General features: G+C 40.4%; 1 pseudogene; it reads right to left on the bottom strand.

Moving 5' to 3' along the window:
• Nucleotides 1-1,849: 1,849 nt before the first annotated feature.
• LOC127696725 (UDP-glucuronosyltransferase 2B17-like) lies at nucleotides 1,850-16,325 on the bottom strand (annotated as a pseudogene).
• Between the last annotated feature and the right edge of the window lie 1,289 nt (nucleotides 16,326-17,614).

The following is a 17,614-nucleotide window of genomic DNA, read 5'->3' as shown; positions in this document are numbered from 1 at the left end:
CTCTGGTGTCCTGTAGGCAAAATGGCTGTGCGAGCTTCCTGCAAGTGCTGGGACAGACTGCCGGGCTGACAACCTCCTGGCCAGGTTGGCACACCGATGGCCCCCCAAACAGCTCAGGGCCTGGGTGCAGGCCAACACCTGTCGGGCTTAGACCCCGGCGATGTTGGCCTCGGGCTAAGTCTGTGTACCTCGGGCTGTCGGTTCTCTCTGGCATCCGAGAGCCAAGATGGTGGAGAGCCTCTCCTAACTGACTGGTGGGCGGCAGAGTTCTTGGTGTAGTCATTTCTAATCATGCTTCGTTATCCCAGTTCTCATTCTGGCAGAGCAAGCTCTCTTAATCACATGGTCATCTTGCCAGCCATAATTATAATTTCAAAACATCTTCTATTGAAATGTTAAAGTCCCAGCATAAATCCAAAGATGATAGGTAAAGTACATTGTATTTTGTAAAAGGGGGCACACATCACACACATACACACATCCTGCAACTGTGTGAGAACAGCTTATTTTGCATGTTTATTCGGTGTTATCAAAACATAAATTAAAATCTTACATCTGTTCCCAAAGGCTAATTATGAAAAGGAGAAAAATCTCATTATTCTTTGTAAAGGGTTGAATGGAAATAGAATTCATTTCATGACACCACAACTTGTCTTTAGTCCTTAATTTTATTTTATGTGTATGTGGGCTTCTCTTGCCTGTGTCTCTGTGCCATGTGACTTCAGTACCAACAGAGGCCAGAAGAGGGTGGAAGATCTTAAGACACCTGAGTTACTGCTAGTCCTGATTCATCACCATATGGGGGTAGGAATAGAATGTGGGTCCTCTGAAAGAGGAAATAGGATAGTAATTGTGGAGCCATCTCTCCAGCTCCAAGGACAATCTTGGTATTTTAAGGAAGAGGCCATTCAGAGGCTCAGTGTACCACATGAGAGTCTGCAACAGTATTACGCTCCTAAGAACAAATGTAGGTTAAGGTTTCATGCAGCTCCAATCCTGAAAATTTTAATCTAGAAATTCATCCTGTAAAGTTTGGAATAAATAAAATGAAAGCTTGCTCAGTATTTGCAAAAAAAGTGTGCTTTTTAGTGACCTTTATCCATAAACAATATATTAGTCACTGGAAATATTTGGTGTGTGTGTTTCTCTCTCTCTCTCTCTCTCTCTCTCTGTGTGTGTGTGTGTGTATTTAACTCCCATATGTATGCACATATTTACATGCTTGTGCTTATTATTTTGAGTGTGGAACACCTATGCCTTGGCACACATGCTTGTGCTTATTATTTTGAGTGTGGAACACCTATGCCTTGGCACACATACGGGTTGTCAGACCACTCCCTCCCTCCAGTGTTATGTTTCCCTTCCACATTCTGGGGCAAGTTATTTCTTGTTGAAAAACAGACTGGTAGACCTGAGAGCTTCAGATAATCCTCCTGGCTCTGTTTCACATTTCTTGGTTTTCTTATACTGCAGCATCCGACGCTACTGGATATAGCTTTTATATGCATTCCTGGCATCCAAGGAAGAAGTCTTGCCTGACTGAATGATAGGCCATGGAGCCAACTCTTCAGAGGTAACATTCATTGGTTTAACTTTTATTCTGTAGAAGTAAATTTGTAAAATTTCTGTGTGCATTCCTGTTGACTCTATTAGTTTTACTATGTTTCCCTTCCAATTTTATCTTTGGCTGAAATACTACTAATTCCAAAAGAACTATTAAATCTCTGGGAGAAAAAAAATCTTCTGACTTGATAAGTACTTATGAAAAAATGATCTTGTCACAGAATGAAGGACCCTACCATCACATGATTAACTTGAGAGGCCCATGTGTCAGTCCTGCCCAGTTCAATTACTCCCTTTTCTTCTTCCTTCCAGCTTTAGTCAACTTCTGACAAGAGAAGAGGCAGCACTTTTTGAGGATGAACATCACAGTCACTACACAAGCCAGCAGGAACCCGATCACATCCAGAGAGTGGTACTGGGCCCAGCTGAGGTCATGGGCTGCCACACGCAGGTGCTTGGGTCCTTTGTTGCGCATGACAAACTCAATCCAGAAGACAGCTTGGTCCAGGGGCTGATCAGGTGGATTCTGGATAACTGCATGATATTCTCCTTATAAATAAAGACAAACATTGAAAAACCAATTAATTTCTTAGTGCATATAGCCCATGATTGTTTCAAGGAAAGTATCATGAGACTCTATAGATTCAGTAGTAGAGTACTAGTTGCAGTGTAGATTTGATTGATATATGTTTGTTAGTTTGCATGTAGGATGGTATTTTCTGAGAATTTTTTTTCCAAATGGGAAACAGGAAATAACTCTTTCCAGGATAGGAAATATTTGTAAGTCATTCCAAGCCCTGCAAGTGAAGTGGTTCAGTGTCATTTGAAGATGAATATGTTGATGCCCTTGAGAAGAAACAGTGTTAAACATCTTTGAAATCTCAATAAACTATTATTAATGCTTAAAAATTGGTAACTGATGAGGAATGGACATTTTTTGAAAAGATGACATAAGCTTCAGATGCAGCTATTTGATAATTTGCCTAGATTTCTCAAGGGTCTGAATTCAACACATAGTTCTTACAGAGACACCATAATGACAAGACAGCAGAGGAAATGGGTTTGTTTCATCACCTTCATTTTTTTCCTCTTTATTCAAATTATGTCTTCTCGTGGCTCTGGGGGAGTGGCATGTCCCATGTAGCATGTGTAGAGGTCAGAAAAAAAAGGTGAGCATTGATTGTCTGATTTAACAATGTAAAACCAGATTAATGTCAGGATGTCAGGGTGATCAATGGTCAAGGGTTGGATTTATTATTCACATAAGCAAATGCTTTAGTGAAATTTAATATGGCCACTACAAAAAGAACATGTGTTTGCTGAACATATTGAAAACAGAATAACCCTACAGTGTTTAATCTTCCCTAGTGACTGTCTTCAGTGCAGTGTGCAAATCTGTACTGGGCATTGTGACAAAGTCCAGCTTAATGACTGCTCCTTTGGTCTTCAAGTGAACAATGTTATCAAACTGATCTCCAAACAAAGAATGCCAACTACAGGGATTCCGTGGTAGATCCGCCTCATAGATGCCACTGGTTTTACCATGAGTTATGAAAGCTTTGGTTTGGGGATGACCTAGGAGAGACAGGAATGAAATTAAAGTATTGTTAACCACAAGTCTGAGAAAGAAAATAAGAGGCAGAGGGTAAAGGGAAGACTTGTAAAATGTGCTCTGGAGAACATTATGATAACCACGTGACTGTACTGTTCCTGTGAGAATTTAAGGCAAGTCCATGGAGCTTCAAGTGAAGTCAACATAGAAAGGAAGTGGAAGTAGAAGGATTATTTGCAATGGACAAAAAGGGCAGAGCTCCTCTAAGTGGAGAAAACATGGAGTGTCTCCACAGTTTTCAGGCTGTGGTTCAGGAGAATATGTTCTCCTAAGGAAACAGTGAAGTCACTGCCCTTGATGGCTTGAACCAAGCAGTAGGATTTGTGTGCTCTTGGCAAACGAATCAGACTGAGCACCTTTTGACACCTGGGGCAACATCTCTTTATGTGGATCATAATAAATGAAGAGTCAATTATGGAAAAATCCCAATCTCCTTGGCATTTAAAATTACTCTACTCTAGGAAAAAGGTAGATGTGAAGTTATAGAAATAGGATGTAGAGTAAAATATCGAGAAGTGACTTAAATATGCCTGAAATGTAATTACAGCAAAAATCACAATGATTTCCCTCCATCTTGAAAGTTAACAGAATAGTCATATAAATTCTTTACCCATTTTTGTCAGGACTATATCGCAGTTGTCATAAATGCATTAGTGCTGACATTTGCTTTGCTGATGTTGCAATTGTGTCCTGATGCTTACCTAGAAGGTCATTCTGTGGGATCCATTTATACAGACGAGTGTTGGAGCCCAACGTTTCTGGCTTCTTGCCTTCAAATCTCCAAAGAGCCTGTTAAAGTGAAGCTAGCCTCTTATTCCTTTGGTCAAATGTTAAGTTACTCATGCTAGAATTCAGAGGAGACTAAGAAACAATGGAGAGAAAAACCCATTGTGTAAGGAGCCAGAACTGAGGATGATTGATGAGAATCATGAGGAGCGACTACAACAAGGATGCAAATACTCTTCATACTGCTGCATGATACAACCCCATTTTTGAAATTTATATATTTTTCTTTTCTATTTTGCCTCTTAAAAAAAACATTTTTAATGTAATAGATTCTGATTATGGTCTGCCCTCCCCAAATCCCTTTCCAAATCCTGCTCCATCCAAATTCACATCCTTTCTCTCTCTGTTTTACTTAGAAAAATACTAGGCATCAATAATATAATAATAATAATGATGATGATGATGATGATGATAATAAAACAATAATAGTAAACAATATAAGATAAAAGAATAACAAGCAAATGACCAGAGTACAAATTCCATTTTAAAATAAGGAATTATTTTTATTTATGTACAAGTTAATGAGTTTCCGCTCATGCAGGCGAACGTTAGCATGCTTGCGTGGGGGTGAGCATGTGTGTGTGTGTGTGTGTGTGTATGTGCGTGCGTGTGTGTGTGTGTGTGTGTGTGTGTGTGTGGCAGGGGGAAGGAGGAAAGATGCAGTCTCTCTGTGAGAGGAGGAGTTATTTAGTGGCTCATGTGGTGGAAACTTAAACAAAAAACTCTCGGGAGCCTCAGCTTATGGAAGGAGTCTGTTGCTATGAACTGGAGGAAGGCAGAAGGAAAGGATGCTGCCTCCAAGGGTGGATACAGGCTAGATACAATATAAAAAACGCTTTAGTGGGTGTGGGGTTGAAGAAGCCCTGCAAGAGAATATTGTTTCTTCACACAAGGTGTCCACAGGAATTCTGGGTTAAATTTCCTGACATGATAGATTAGGAAAAGAAGCCTAAGAATGAGATTATACTATAAACAAAAGGTAATGCTTTAGTGAGACTTATGTAAGTCTTATAAGAACTCAGTTTCTTCGAACGTGGGCTCCACAAGAATTCTGGATTAAATTTCCTGACATGCAGAGTAGAAGCCTAGGCTCATACAAGATTTGTTTAGCTTACATCATTTCTTTTAAATTATTTTTTCATCTTTTATTGGTTATTTTTTATTGGTTATTGGTTATTATGTATTTACATTTCAAATGTTATCCTCCTTCCCAGTTTCCCCTCCACAAATCCCCATCCCCTCCCCATCCCCCTGCCTCTATGAGGGTTCTCCCTCACCCATACACCCACTCCTGCCTCAGCACCCTAGCATTTTGCTTCCCCTGGGTCATCAAGCCTCCACAGGATGAAGGGGCTCCCCTCCCAGTGATGCCAGATAAAGCCATCCTCTGCTAAATATGCGGCTCAGGCCATGGGTCCCTCCATGTGTCCTCTTTGGTTGGTGGTTTAATCCCTGGGAGCTTTGGCGGGTCTGGTTGGTTGATATTTCTGTTCTCCCTATGGGGTGACAAAACCTTTCAGCTCTTTCAGACCTTGCCCAAACTTCTCTATTGGGGTCCCCATGATCAGTCCAATGGTTGGCTGCAAGCATCTGCATCTGTATTTGTCAGGCTCTGGCAGAACCTCTCAGGGGACAGCTATACCAGGCTCCTGTCAGCAAGCATTTCTTGGCACCAGCAATATGTCTGGGTTTGGTGTCTGCAGATGGGATGGATCTTTAGGTGGGGCGGTCACTGGATGGCCTTTATTTCAGTCTCTACTCTACTCTTTGTCCCTGCATTTCCTTTTCACAGGAGGAATTCTGGATTACTATTTTTGAGGTGGGTGGGTGGGTGGCCCCATCCCTCAATGTGGGGGGGGGCACACCTAACCTCTGGGTATCATCTCTAGATGTTCTATCTTCCTTTGTTGTACAGAAGTACAAAGGGTCAGGAATTTGAAAGGAGTTGGGTAGCAGTGGGGGAGAGGTAACTGGGGGTTTTCACTAGAAAGTCCCAGATGCCAGGGATCAAAGAGGTTCCTAGGAACCAACAGGGAAGACATTAGGCATTTTAAATTATTTATGAAAATGGGTGTGATTTTGAGTTTTGTGGTTATATAATTATTCCTCTGGGAGAGAGGTCAAGCTAAAAGTTTTTCTAGTTATTGGCTCAACAACATGCTATTTTGGGAGAAAGGCTAAAGATTTGTCTTCACAGAAAAGGAGAATAGATTCTGGACCCTTTCCAGAGTTATAAGGATCAGACACGACAGAGGGAGACCTCCTAAAGAACTAGAAATATTCAAGAAAATCAAACAAGACAAATTCTTTGTGCCATCCTTAACAAAATTTCAACCCAACTTGTCTGTGCACCTTACACAATCCATCCAGATCTCCTGTTGGTACTTAAATTTGTTTTGAGATATTTATATTACAGAATATACAATTTTGATCACACTTACTCTCAAAGATGCTAAACTGACCTGATGGACTCCCTGGGTCACAGATTCCAGGTCATCTTGCCTCATTCAACCTTTCAGACAGATCCAGTCAAAAGTTCAGTCAAGCCCTGAGCCTTCTAGGCATCCATGACTGGATAACAATTAGTAACTTGGCTTTCTTAAGGCCTACCTTAATCTCCTAGTTTCCCTACCCTTCATCTCCCCTTTAAAGATATTTTGTTGTCCCTATTCAGGCAGAAGAAGTTATGGAAAGTTGTCAGCTTGATTCCCTGGGTGTGTGGGATCTGTTAATAGTTATTTTACAGGTTGCCATTTTAGGGAATTCGGGAATGGTCATAAGTTTGAACAGGGAGGAAATAGGTGAAGTTGATTGTGTAGCCATTATCTTAATTGATAGAGATCTTCATAGTTGATACAAAATTGAAGTTGTATTCTAATATTGTTACTTTTAGACAGTCATTGTGCCTATAGAACCCTTTCAGGAATGCAAAGCTCAGACCCAGTCCTTTATGACTGATTTCAGATGATTGAACAATACAAGTTAAGGGCCAGATAGCAAACTCATGGTTATGTTAGCTTTCTGATTTAATTATAAGCAGGTGTTTTCGATATATTTCAACTAGAAATAGCTGAGAATAGTCAAGGTTTAACATTTCAGATTAGCTTATGTATATAAGTAGTCTTCAAAAACATCAGAAATCCATAAACTATGATATTTAATGTTTTTTAATAATTTGACAATGAGACATACCTGCTCCATACAAGCAACTCCTTCTTGGCTCAAAGAAGATGTGAGCATCTTTACTTCCAGGCAAGGTTGCTTTTGTGGCAAGGCACCTACTGGGCAAAAATGGCCCTTTTCTTCTACAGACAATACTGTCCAGAGAAGGACACATTTTACAATATAGTCGACTTTGTCGAGACAGAGTCAGTGGCTCTTCAAATAATTCTACATTGTAAGTCTGTCAGATAGATGATCCTCGGCCAGAAGACTGATCAAGGATTCTCTTAGGTTCTGAAAAATTGGGGACTGTCTGTGTTGGAAGCTATATTCTGTGCTTCCTATATTTTCAGGTAATATTTAGTCATTCTTGGATTTCTGATGGGGTTGAAGACTAGTTTTAGTCTCATAATCAAACTGAAGTTGCTTAAGGTTGAGGCAGTTTACAGCGTAGACAATATGGTTTTCAAGTGATGTTACAGGCTAAAATTCTAAACATAATCCAGAGATAGAATCATAATTATTTCAGTTAGGAAATATGGTAGAGTACTTTATCTAATAATTTTGATGGACTAGATGTCATTTCTACCTCATACTTATTTGTTATGGTTATGTTCAATTTATATCTAGAAGAACTGGAAGAAGAGTTTTTTTTGTTTGTTTTTTTTTTGTTGTTTTTTTTTAAATAGGACAAAAATGTGAGGGGTATCGGGAATAGCTGATTCTAAAATATGATCCCCTAATTGTTTCTTGATTTGGTCAATAAAGAAGGCATCAGTCAATTATTGGGTGAAGGGAAAGGTGGGACTTTCAGGTCCCAGGAGGAAGAGAAGGGAAACAGTGTAAGAGGACGGCCTTTTGGCCAGGCCTTGGAAAGGGAGGCACTCAACAACCATGTAAGATCTTGGGTAGCTGGAAATTCTTAGGGCAGGATATTCTTGGCTCAGCATTTGTGTTATCTGGCAAGTTCTAAATTAATAAAGATGTCTAGTGTTATTCTTCCATGGATCTAAGGAGGGTAGGAGAAAGAAAGCTGTTGGGGCCGTAGCTGGCAGCTTAGCAAAACTAGCTGGGAGGAGCAGGCTTTCCTGGACGTGGAGCTGGCAGGAGCTGTTTTCAGAGCTAAGGGGAGAACATTAGATCACAGCTCCTGGGAAAGCCACCAGGTAGCCTTTGGTGGAGCTAAGCCTGGAGCACGGGCTGCATTCCCCCCCCCCCCCCAGCAAAGTAGCCAGCTTGTTTTAAAAATTACACACAATGTGTGCGTGTACGTGTGTGTGTGTGTGTGTGTGTGTGTGTACATGGGAAATTCATGTTGATGTCATCAGGACAACTTCAATTTCACACAGGAGGCATTTACAATCAGATCTAGAAGAGCATATGACCATCTCAGTGAAGATGTATCACCGAGACACTGTAACTCGCCTTCTATGGAATCTGAGCAAGGCCTGCTGCAATCACATTGGCCCTTTCTTCTGTTAGGCTACCCACCATGGACCCCAGGGAAAACACCACAACTCCATGTTCTCCAGAAGACTGGATGAAGTCTTCTATTTCCTGTTAGTGAAATATTATACCATCACAAAGAGCAACAGCCCTAAACAACCTGCATAGAAACACATACCTTTATTAACAGAAATTATGGACTCTGAGAATTGTTCAGAATAGTGTCACATCCATGTATAAGGTGTACACTTGTAACCAATTGTACACAGGCTACAGTTCTCATAGTCATACAAATTGCTTTAGGTTATTTTCATCTTTAAAGACAATCCAAAATTTAATTTTAGAAATTAAATCCAAAGTTGTTCCTCTCCCTTCTTGTTATTTTGGCTACCAAATACCTGCTTTTTCTTTCTATAATTTCTTTTTTTTATTTTTTATTTATTTTTTATTTTATTTTTTTATTTACATTGCAAATGATTTCCCCTTTTCTGGGTCCCCACTCCCCGCAAGTCCCATAAGCCCTCTTCCGTCCCCCTATTCTTCCATCCACCCCTTCCCACTTCCCTGTTCTGGAATTCCCCTATACTCTTGCACTGAGTCTTTCCAGAACCAGGGCCCACTCCTCCATTCTTTTTGGACATCATTTAATTTGTGGCTTATGTCCCGGGTATTCAAAGTTTCTAGGCTAATATCCACTTATCAGTGAGTGCATACCATGATTGATCTTTTGAGACTGGGTTACCTCACTTAGTATGATGTTCTCCAGCTCCATCCATTTGTCTAAGAATTTCATGAATTCATTGTTTCTAATGGCTGAATAGTACTCCATTGTGTAAATATACCACATTTTTTGTATCCATTCCTCCATTGAAGGACATCTAGGTTCTTTCCAGCTTCTGGCTACTACAAATAGGGCTGCTATGAACATAGTGGAGCATGTGTCCTTATTGCATGCTGAAGAATCCTTTGGATATATGCCCAGTAGCGGTATAACAGGGTCCTCAGGAAGTGACATGCCCAGTTTTCTGAGAAACCGCCAGACTGATTTCCAAAGTGGTTGCACCATCTTGCAATCCCACCAGCAGTGGAGGAGTGTTCCTTTTTCTCCACATCCTCGCCAACACCTGCTGTCTCCTGAGTTTTTGACCTTAGCCATTCTGACTGGTGTGAGGTGAAATCTCAGGGTTGTTTTGATTTGCATTTCCCTAATGATTAATGATGTTGAACATTTAAGGTGTTTCTCAGCCCTCCGAAGTTCTTCATGTGAAAATTCTTTGTTTAGCTCCGTACCCCACTTTTTAATGGGGTTATTTGGTTCTCTGGGTTCTACCTTCTTGAGTTCTTTGTATACATTAGATATTAGCCCTCGTCAGATTTAGGGTTGGTGAATATCCTTTCCCAATCTGTTGGTTGCCGTTTTGTCCTTTTGACAGTGTCCTTTGCCTTACAGAAACTTTGTAGTTTTATGAGGTCCCATTTGTCAATTCTTGATCTTAGAGCATAAGCTATTGGTGCTCTATTTAGGAACATTCCCCCTGTGCCCATGTCCTCAAGGGTCTTCCCCAGTTTCATTTCTATTAGTTTCAGTGTGTCAGGTTTTATGTGGAGGTCCTTGATCCATTTGGAGTTGAGCTTGGTACAAGGAGATAAGAATGGATCGATGCGCATTCTTCTGCATGCTGACCTCCAGTTGAACCAGCACCATTTGTTGAAAAGACAATCTTTTTTTCCACTGGATGCTTTCAGGCCCTTTGTCGAAGACCAAGTGTCCATAGGTGTGTTGGTTCATTTCTGGGTCTTCAATCCTATTCCATTGATCCGCTTGCCTGATATTGTACCAATACCATGCAGTTTTTATCACTATTGCTCTGTAGTAGAGTTTAAAGTCTGGGATATTGAATCCCCCTGAAGTTCTTTTACTGTTGAGAATAGTTTTAGCTATCCTGGGTTTTTTGTTATTCCAGATGAATTTGAGAATTGCTCTTTCTAGCTCTATGAAGAACTGGGTTATGATTTTTATGGGAATAGCATTGAATCTGTAGATTGCCTTTGGCAAGATGGCCATTTTAACTATATTAATCCTGCCAATCCACGAGCATGGAAGGTTTTTCCATTTTCTGAGATCTTCTTCGGTTTCCTTCTTCAGAGATCTGAAGTTCTTGTCATAGAGGTCTTTCACTTGTTTGGTTAGAGTCACCCCAAGATACTTTATGCTGTTTGTAGCTATTGTGAAGGGGGTCATTTCCCTAATTTCTTTCTCAGTCTGCTTATCCTTTGAATATATAAAGGCTACTGATTTGCTTGCGTTGATTTTGTAGCCAGCCACTTTGCTAAAGTTTTTTATCAGCTGTAGGAGTTCTCTAGTAGAGTTTTTAGGGTCACTTAAGTATACGATCATATCATCTGCAAATAGTGATAATTTGACTTCTTCCTTTCCAATTTGTATCCCTTTGACCTCCTTATGTTGTCTAATTGCTCTAGCTAGGACTTCAAGAACTATATTGAAAAGATATGGAGAGAGGGGGAAGCCTTGTCTAGTCCCTGATTTTAGTGGGATTGCTTCAAGTTTCTCTCCATTTAGTTTGATGTTGGCTACCGGTTTGCTGTATATTGCTTTTACTATGTTTAGATATGGGCCTTGAATTCCTGTCCTTTCCAAGACTTTTAGCATGAAAGGATGCTGAATTTTGTCAAATGCTTTTTCATCATCTAATGAAATGACCAAGTGTTTTTTTTCTTTGAGTTTGTTTATGTAGTGGATAGCATTTATGGATTTCCGTATATTGAACCATCCCTGCATCCCTGGGATGAAGCCTACTTGATCATGGTGGATGATCGTTTTGATGTGTTCTTGGATTCAGTGGGCAAGAATTTTATTTAGTATTTTTGCATGGATATTCGTAAGGGAAATTGGCCTGAAATTCTCTTTCTTAGTTGGATCTTTGTGTGGTTTTGGTATCAGCATAATAGTGGCTTCGAAGAAGGAGTTGGGTAGAGTTCCTTCTGTTTCTATTTTGTGGAATAGTTTGAAGAGTATTGGTGTTAAGTCTTCTTTGAAGGCCTGATAGAATTCTGCACTGAAACCATCTGGTCCTGTGCTTTTTTTGGTTGGAAGTCTATCTATGACCCCTTCTATTTCTTTAGGGGTTATGGGTCTGTTTAGATGGTCTATTTGATCCTGGTTTAATTTTGGTAATTGGTATCTGTCTAAGAAAATGTCCATTTCCTCCAGATTCTCCAGTTGTGTTGAGTAGAGGTTTTTGTAGTAGGATCTGATGATTTTTTGAATTTCCTCAGTTTCTGTTGTGATATCTCCGTTTTCATTTCTAATTTTGTTAATTTGGATACTTTCTCTGTGCCCTTTGGTTAGTCTGGCTAAGGGTTTATCTATCTTGTTGATTTTTTCAAAGAACCAGCTTTTGGTCTTGTTGATTCTTTGTATGGTTCTCTTGGTTTCTACTTGATTGATTTCAGCCCTGAGTTTGATGATTTCCTGTCTTCTCCTCCTCCTGGGTGAATTAGCTTCTTCTTCTTCCAGGATTTTCAGTTGTTCTGTTAATCTTCTAGTGTAGGCTCTCTCGAATTTCTTTTTGAAGGCACTCAAAGCTATGAGTTTTCCTCTTAGCACTGCTTTCATTGTGTCCCATAGATTTGTGTATGTTGTGCCTTCATTTTCATTAAATTCTAAGAAATCTTTGATTTCTTTCTTTATTTCTTCCTTGACCAAGGTATCATTGAGTAGAGTATTATTCAGTTTCCATGTGTATGTGGGCTTTCTGTTGTTTTTACTGTTACTAAAGACCACTTTTACTCCTTAGTGATCTGATAGGAGGCAGGGGATTATTTCAATCTTCTTATATTTGTTGAGGTCTGTCTTGTGACCAACTATATGATCTGTTTTGGAGAAGGTACCATGAGGTGCTGAGAAAAAGGTATATTATTTTACGTTGGGATAAAAAGTTCTATATATATCTGTTAACTCCAATTGGTTCAAAGCTTCAATTAGTTTCATTGTCTCCCTGTTTAGTTTCTGTTTTCCTGATCGGTCCATTGGTGAGAGTGGAGTGTTGAAGTCACCCACAATTAATGTGTTAGGTGCAATGTGTACTTTGAGCTTTAGTAAAGTTTCTTTTATGAATGAGGGCACCCTTGTATTTGGGGCATAGATGTTCAGGATTGAGAGTTCTTCTTGTTGGATTTTTCCTTTGACCAGCAAGTAGTGACCTTTCATGTCTCTTTTCACGACATTAGGTTGAAAGTCATTTTTATCTGAAATTAGAATGGCAACTCCGGCTTGTTTCCTGGGACCATTTGCTTGTAGAATTGTCTTCCAGCCTTTTACTTTAAGGTAGTTTTTGTCTTTGACACTGAGGTGTGTTTCCTGTAAGCAGCAAAATGTAGGGTCCTGTTTATGTAACCAGTCTGTTAGTCTATGTCTTTTTATTGGGGAATTGAGTCCATTGATGTTAAGAGATATCAATGAGTAGTGGTTATTGCTTCCTAACATTTTTGATTTTAATTTTATACGTGTGTGGTTATCCTCTTTGGGTTTGATGAAAGAAGCTTAATATCCTGCTCTTGCCAGGGTATAGTTTCCCTCGCTGTACTGGTGCTTTCCCCCTATTAACCTTTGTAGGGCTGGGTTTGTAGAAAGATATTGTGTAAATTTGGTTTTGTCATGGAATATCTTGGTTTCTCCATCTATAGTAATTGAGAGTTTCGCTGGGTATAGTAGTCTCGGCTGGCATTTGCGTTTTCTTAGAGTCTGCATGAGCTCCGCCCAGTATCTTCTAGCTTTCATGGTCTCTGGTGAGAAATCTGGTGTAATTCTGATAGGTCTTCCTTTATATGTTACTTGCCCTTTTTCTCTTACTGCCCTAAGTATTCTTTCTTTGTTTAGTACAGTTGGGGTTTTGATTATTATGTGACAGGAGGTATTTCTGTTCTGGTCCAGTCTGTTTGGAGTTCTGTAGGCTTCTTGTATATTCATGGGCATCTCTCTCTTTAGGTTAGGGAAGTGTTCTTCCATAATTTTGTTGAAGATATTTGCTGGCCCTTTTAAGTTGTAAATCTTCACTCTCATCAATACCTATGATCCTTAGATTTGGCTTTCTCATTGTGTCCTGGATTTCCTGGATATTTTGGGTTACAAGCTTTTTGCATTTTGCATTTTCTTTAACTGTTGAGTCCATAGTTTCTATGGTATCTTCAGCATCTGAGATTCTTTCTTCTATCTCTTGTATTCTGTTGTTGATATATGCATCTATGGTCCCTGATTTCTTCCCAAGGTTTTCTATCTCCAAAGTTGTCTCCCTTTGTGCTTTCTTAGTTGTTTCTACTTCTGTTTTTAGATCCTGGAAATTTTTGCTCAGTTCTGTCATTTGCTTGTTTGTGTTTTCCTCTAATTCTTTAAGCGATTTTTGTGTTTCCTCTTTCATGACTTCTGCCTGTTGATCAAGGTTCTCCTGTATTTCTTTAAGTGATTTTTGTGTTTCCTCCTTATTGGCTTTTGTATTCTCCTGAATTTCTTTCAATGATTTTTGTGTTTCCCTTGTAAGGGCTTCTAATTTTTGATCCATTTTCTCCTGAATTTCTTTAAGTATGTCCTTCATGTGTTCCTGTACTAGCATCATGACCAGTGATTTTAAATCCAAATCTTGTTTTTCTGGTGTGTTGGGGTATCCAGGACTTGCTAATGTTGGAGAATTGGGTTCAGATGCTGCCATAATACCTTGGTTTCTGTTAGTAACATTCCTACATTTGCCTTTAGCCCTCTGGTTCTCCCAGGAGTTAGGTGGTCTTATTGTCACTGGCTGGAGCTTCAACCTACTGTGGATCTTTAAGGTTATTTCTGCAACACTGGATGACTGGGTTTCTTCTGGCACAGATTACTGATATGCTGGCTTCCTTTTTTGTGCCTTTGGAGCCCTTCTCAATCTTGCCTCAAGCAATGCTATACTTAGGTTGTCAAGGTCAACCAGGTGTTCTCTCTCTGCTCTATTATGGAGGGAGGAAGTTGTGGTGGGGGTCACTCCCTCTGTTGATTCTCACATAGGACACAGGTCCTGCGATGGACTGGCTTGCAGATAAACCGCCTATGTGCTCAGTTCCTGAGTGCAGGCAGACCCCTGGTGGTTTGCACCACCAGAAATCTAAAGCTCAGGGTGTTACAGTACCTAGTGATCCTTTTATGTCCCTGTAGACAACGAGTTTGGCCGCAGGGCTTCTCTCCTTCCACAGCTTCCTGGGCAGGACACTGGCCTGAGCCCGGTGGGCTGGCAGACAAAAGCCTCCTACGTGCTCAGTTCCTGAGTGCAGGCAGACCCCTGTCGGTTTGCACCACCAGAAATCTAAGGCTCAGCGTGTTACAGTACCTAGTGATCCTTTTGTGTCCCTGCAGACAGCAAATCTTCTTTCTATAATTTCAACTAGTGTTATTTTCTTTTTTTCTTGCTTGCTAGCTCAGTTTATTTAGTGTACTCTTATTAAGGTCATGCCATGTGTCTGTAGACCCTAGGTTTAAAAGGTTTGGATATTTCTTTGTATTTGTACACACACACACACACACATACATACTACATATATATACAAATATATAGATATATGTGTATATTTACACATTTTAAGTGAGCTATATGTAAACATATTTATATGTACATAAATTAACATGAAAATATTTAAATATATACATATATTAACACAGATATACAGTTATATATATATATATATATTAACATTTCTAGTGATAGCCCCCTTCCGTAGCTACTGTTCTAATGTTGGGTGGACATAGCATAATTAAGGCAACCTATAAAAGAATGTATTTAATTGAAGGCTTGCTTCCAGCTTTAGGGGTTTAATCTACTAACTTATTGTTGGTTAGCACCATGGCAGGCAGGCAGGGTGGCATGCCACTAGAATAAAAGCCCAGATTTCAACCTAATCCATATGTTGCAGATAGAGAGAAAGAGATCAAGCATGGCTTATGCTTTTGAAATCTTAAAGTCCATCTCCAGAGACACATTTTCTCCAACAAAGCCACATCCCCTAATCCTTCTTCCATAGTTCGCCAACCGGGAATCATGCATTCAAATAAGTGCCCACGAGGGACCTTCTCTTGCAAACCTTCCCCCTTCCTTGAGGAAGAGTGATGTTCTGATCATCATTGAGATCCTTCATTCATTTCCTCTATATGCACGCTGAGGAATGGAATTCATGGACCTTAAGTCTAATTTTAATCTTTTAAAGAATGTCATTCTCTCATGCACCTAGTAAGTTCATGAATTTTGTTTTCATTTTCATGAAAGATGATCAAATTGAGGTAATCATTATATTCCATCTATTAAATAATATTAGTTCTTTAGTTTGAGAATTCTCCATAGTTCTCTTTTAGCTGTTGTTAAATACACTGTCAATTTTAAAGTGTGCATTTTTGGCATGGTTGATATACTTTGTCAAATATATATTATTTGAATTGCACAGAAGTATTTCGATATCTAATAATATGAAGCAGTTGGTTTTGAGGGAGAATAATTTCTACCACAAAGGACAAAACGAATTAGCAGTTATTGACTAGGGCTGAAGACTTGTTTCAGTAATTTCAATCCACTCTCCATAATTCCTAATTAGTATACATAGAGACTTTGTTCCCACACCCTTCCTTCTGCTTCCCTTCAGCAGCACTGGACATTTTGGGCAAGCTCTCCACTACTCACCTCAGCCTCAGCACACCCTTCATGCCCTCACTCTGTACCTCCATGCTCCCTCTCCTGTTGGCATTGCCCTTCCCTTACTGTAAAGATGGAGTCTCCTACAAACATTGCTGGGCTGCACAGAACTTAGGAATCATCTCTTTGATTTTAAAGTTCTCTATAACTATATACATACCAACTGGATTAGAAAAAAAGTATGTCATCTTTTGTGAAATATCATGTGTGTTGCTGACATTGGAGAAGTAAAGGAGGGTTCTCCAGAGACCTCTCTTACTAGAGCAGAAAAAAGTTTCACTTCCCTTGCATCATCAATTGTTATGTTAGTTAAAATCGTACCACATTTCTCTGTACCTGCAGGTAAATGCCATCTTCTTTTCATTCAATATATTCTTTATTTACATTTCAAATGATTTTCCCTTTCCTGGATCCCCCCCTCTCTGAAAGTCCCATAAGCCCTCTTCCCTCTCCCTGTTCCCCAATCCACCCCTTTCCACTTCCCTGGCCTGGTATTCCCCTACCCTGCTGCACTGAGCCTTTCTAGTACCAGGGGCCTCTCCTTCCTTCTTCTTGGGCGTCATTTGATATGTGAATTTTGTCTTGGGTATTCCAAGCCTCTAGGCTAATATCCACTTATCAGTGAGTGCATGCCATGAGTGTTCTTTTGTTATTAGGTTACCTCACTTAGGATGATATTCTCCAGTTCCATCCATTTGTCTAAGAATTTCATGAATTTGCTGCCTGGGAGCCGGGCAGCTCTACAGCTGCCTGGGCACGTATCCTGTGAGGGAGCATCTGACCTGCAGGGAGTCCCATGGTTAGACAGAGGGTTAGACGGATCCCTGTGGTCCAAGGTCACCACCATCTAGGCTCTGGTAGCTCAGCCAGCTATGCAGAGGGCACCAGAGTGAAGGATTGCCCAGGACACAGCCTGCCTGGGTTCCTTCTGCACACGAAGGAGCTGGGCAGCTCTACAGCTGCCTGGGCACATATCTGGTGGGGGAGCATCTGACCTGCAGGGAGTCCCGCGGTTAGAGGGAGCCCTGAGGTCCGAGGTTGTCACCATCTTGGCTCCTGCAGCTCAGCCAGGGGAGCACCTGACCTGCAGGGAGTCCCATGGTTAGATGGAGCCCTGTGGTCTAGTCCGAAATTGCCACTATCTTGGCTCCTGTAACCAAGCAGCCAGCTCAGTCAGAGACCTGACACAGGGAAGATTCCACTACCTAATACTCTCTAGAGAACTGGCAGGAGCAGGTTAATTTCCACTGCCCCTTTCCATCGGATGTGGTAGACTTGTGCCATATCTGACCTGGGGAAGATCCTACTTCTTGATACTGAT

Source organism: Apodemus sylvaticus, chromosome 11, assembly GCF_947179515.1.
Source record: "Apodemus sylvaticus chromosome 11, mApoSyl1.1, whole genome shotgun sequence".
In the NCBI taxonomy this organism is placed as follows: Eukaryota; Metazoa; Chordata; class Mammalia; order Rodentia; family Muridae; genus Apodemus; species Apodemus sylvaticus.
The sequence above is the reverse complement of the archived record's forward strand: the minus strand, read 5'-3'. Positions and strand labels throughout refer to the sequence as shown.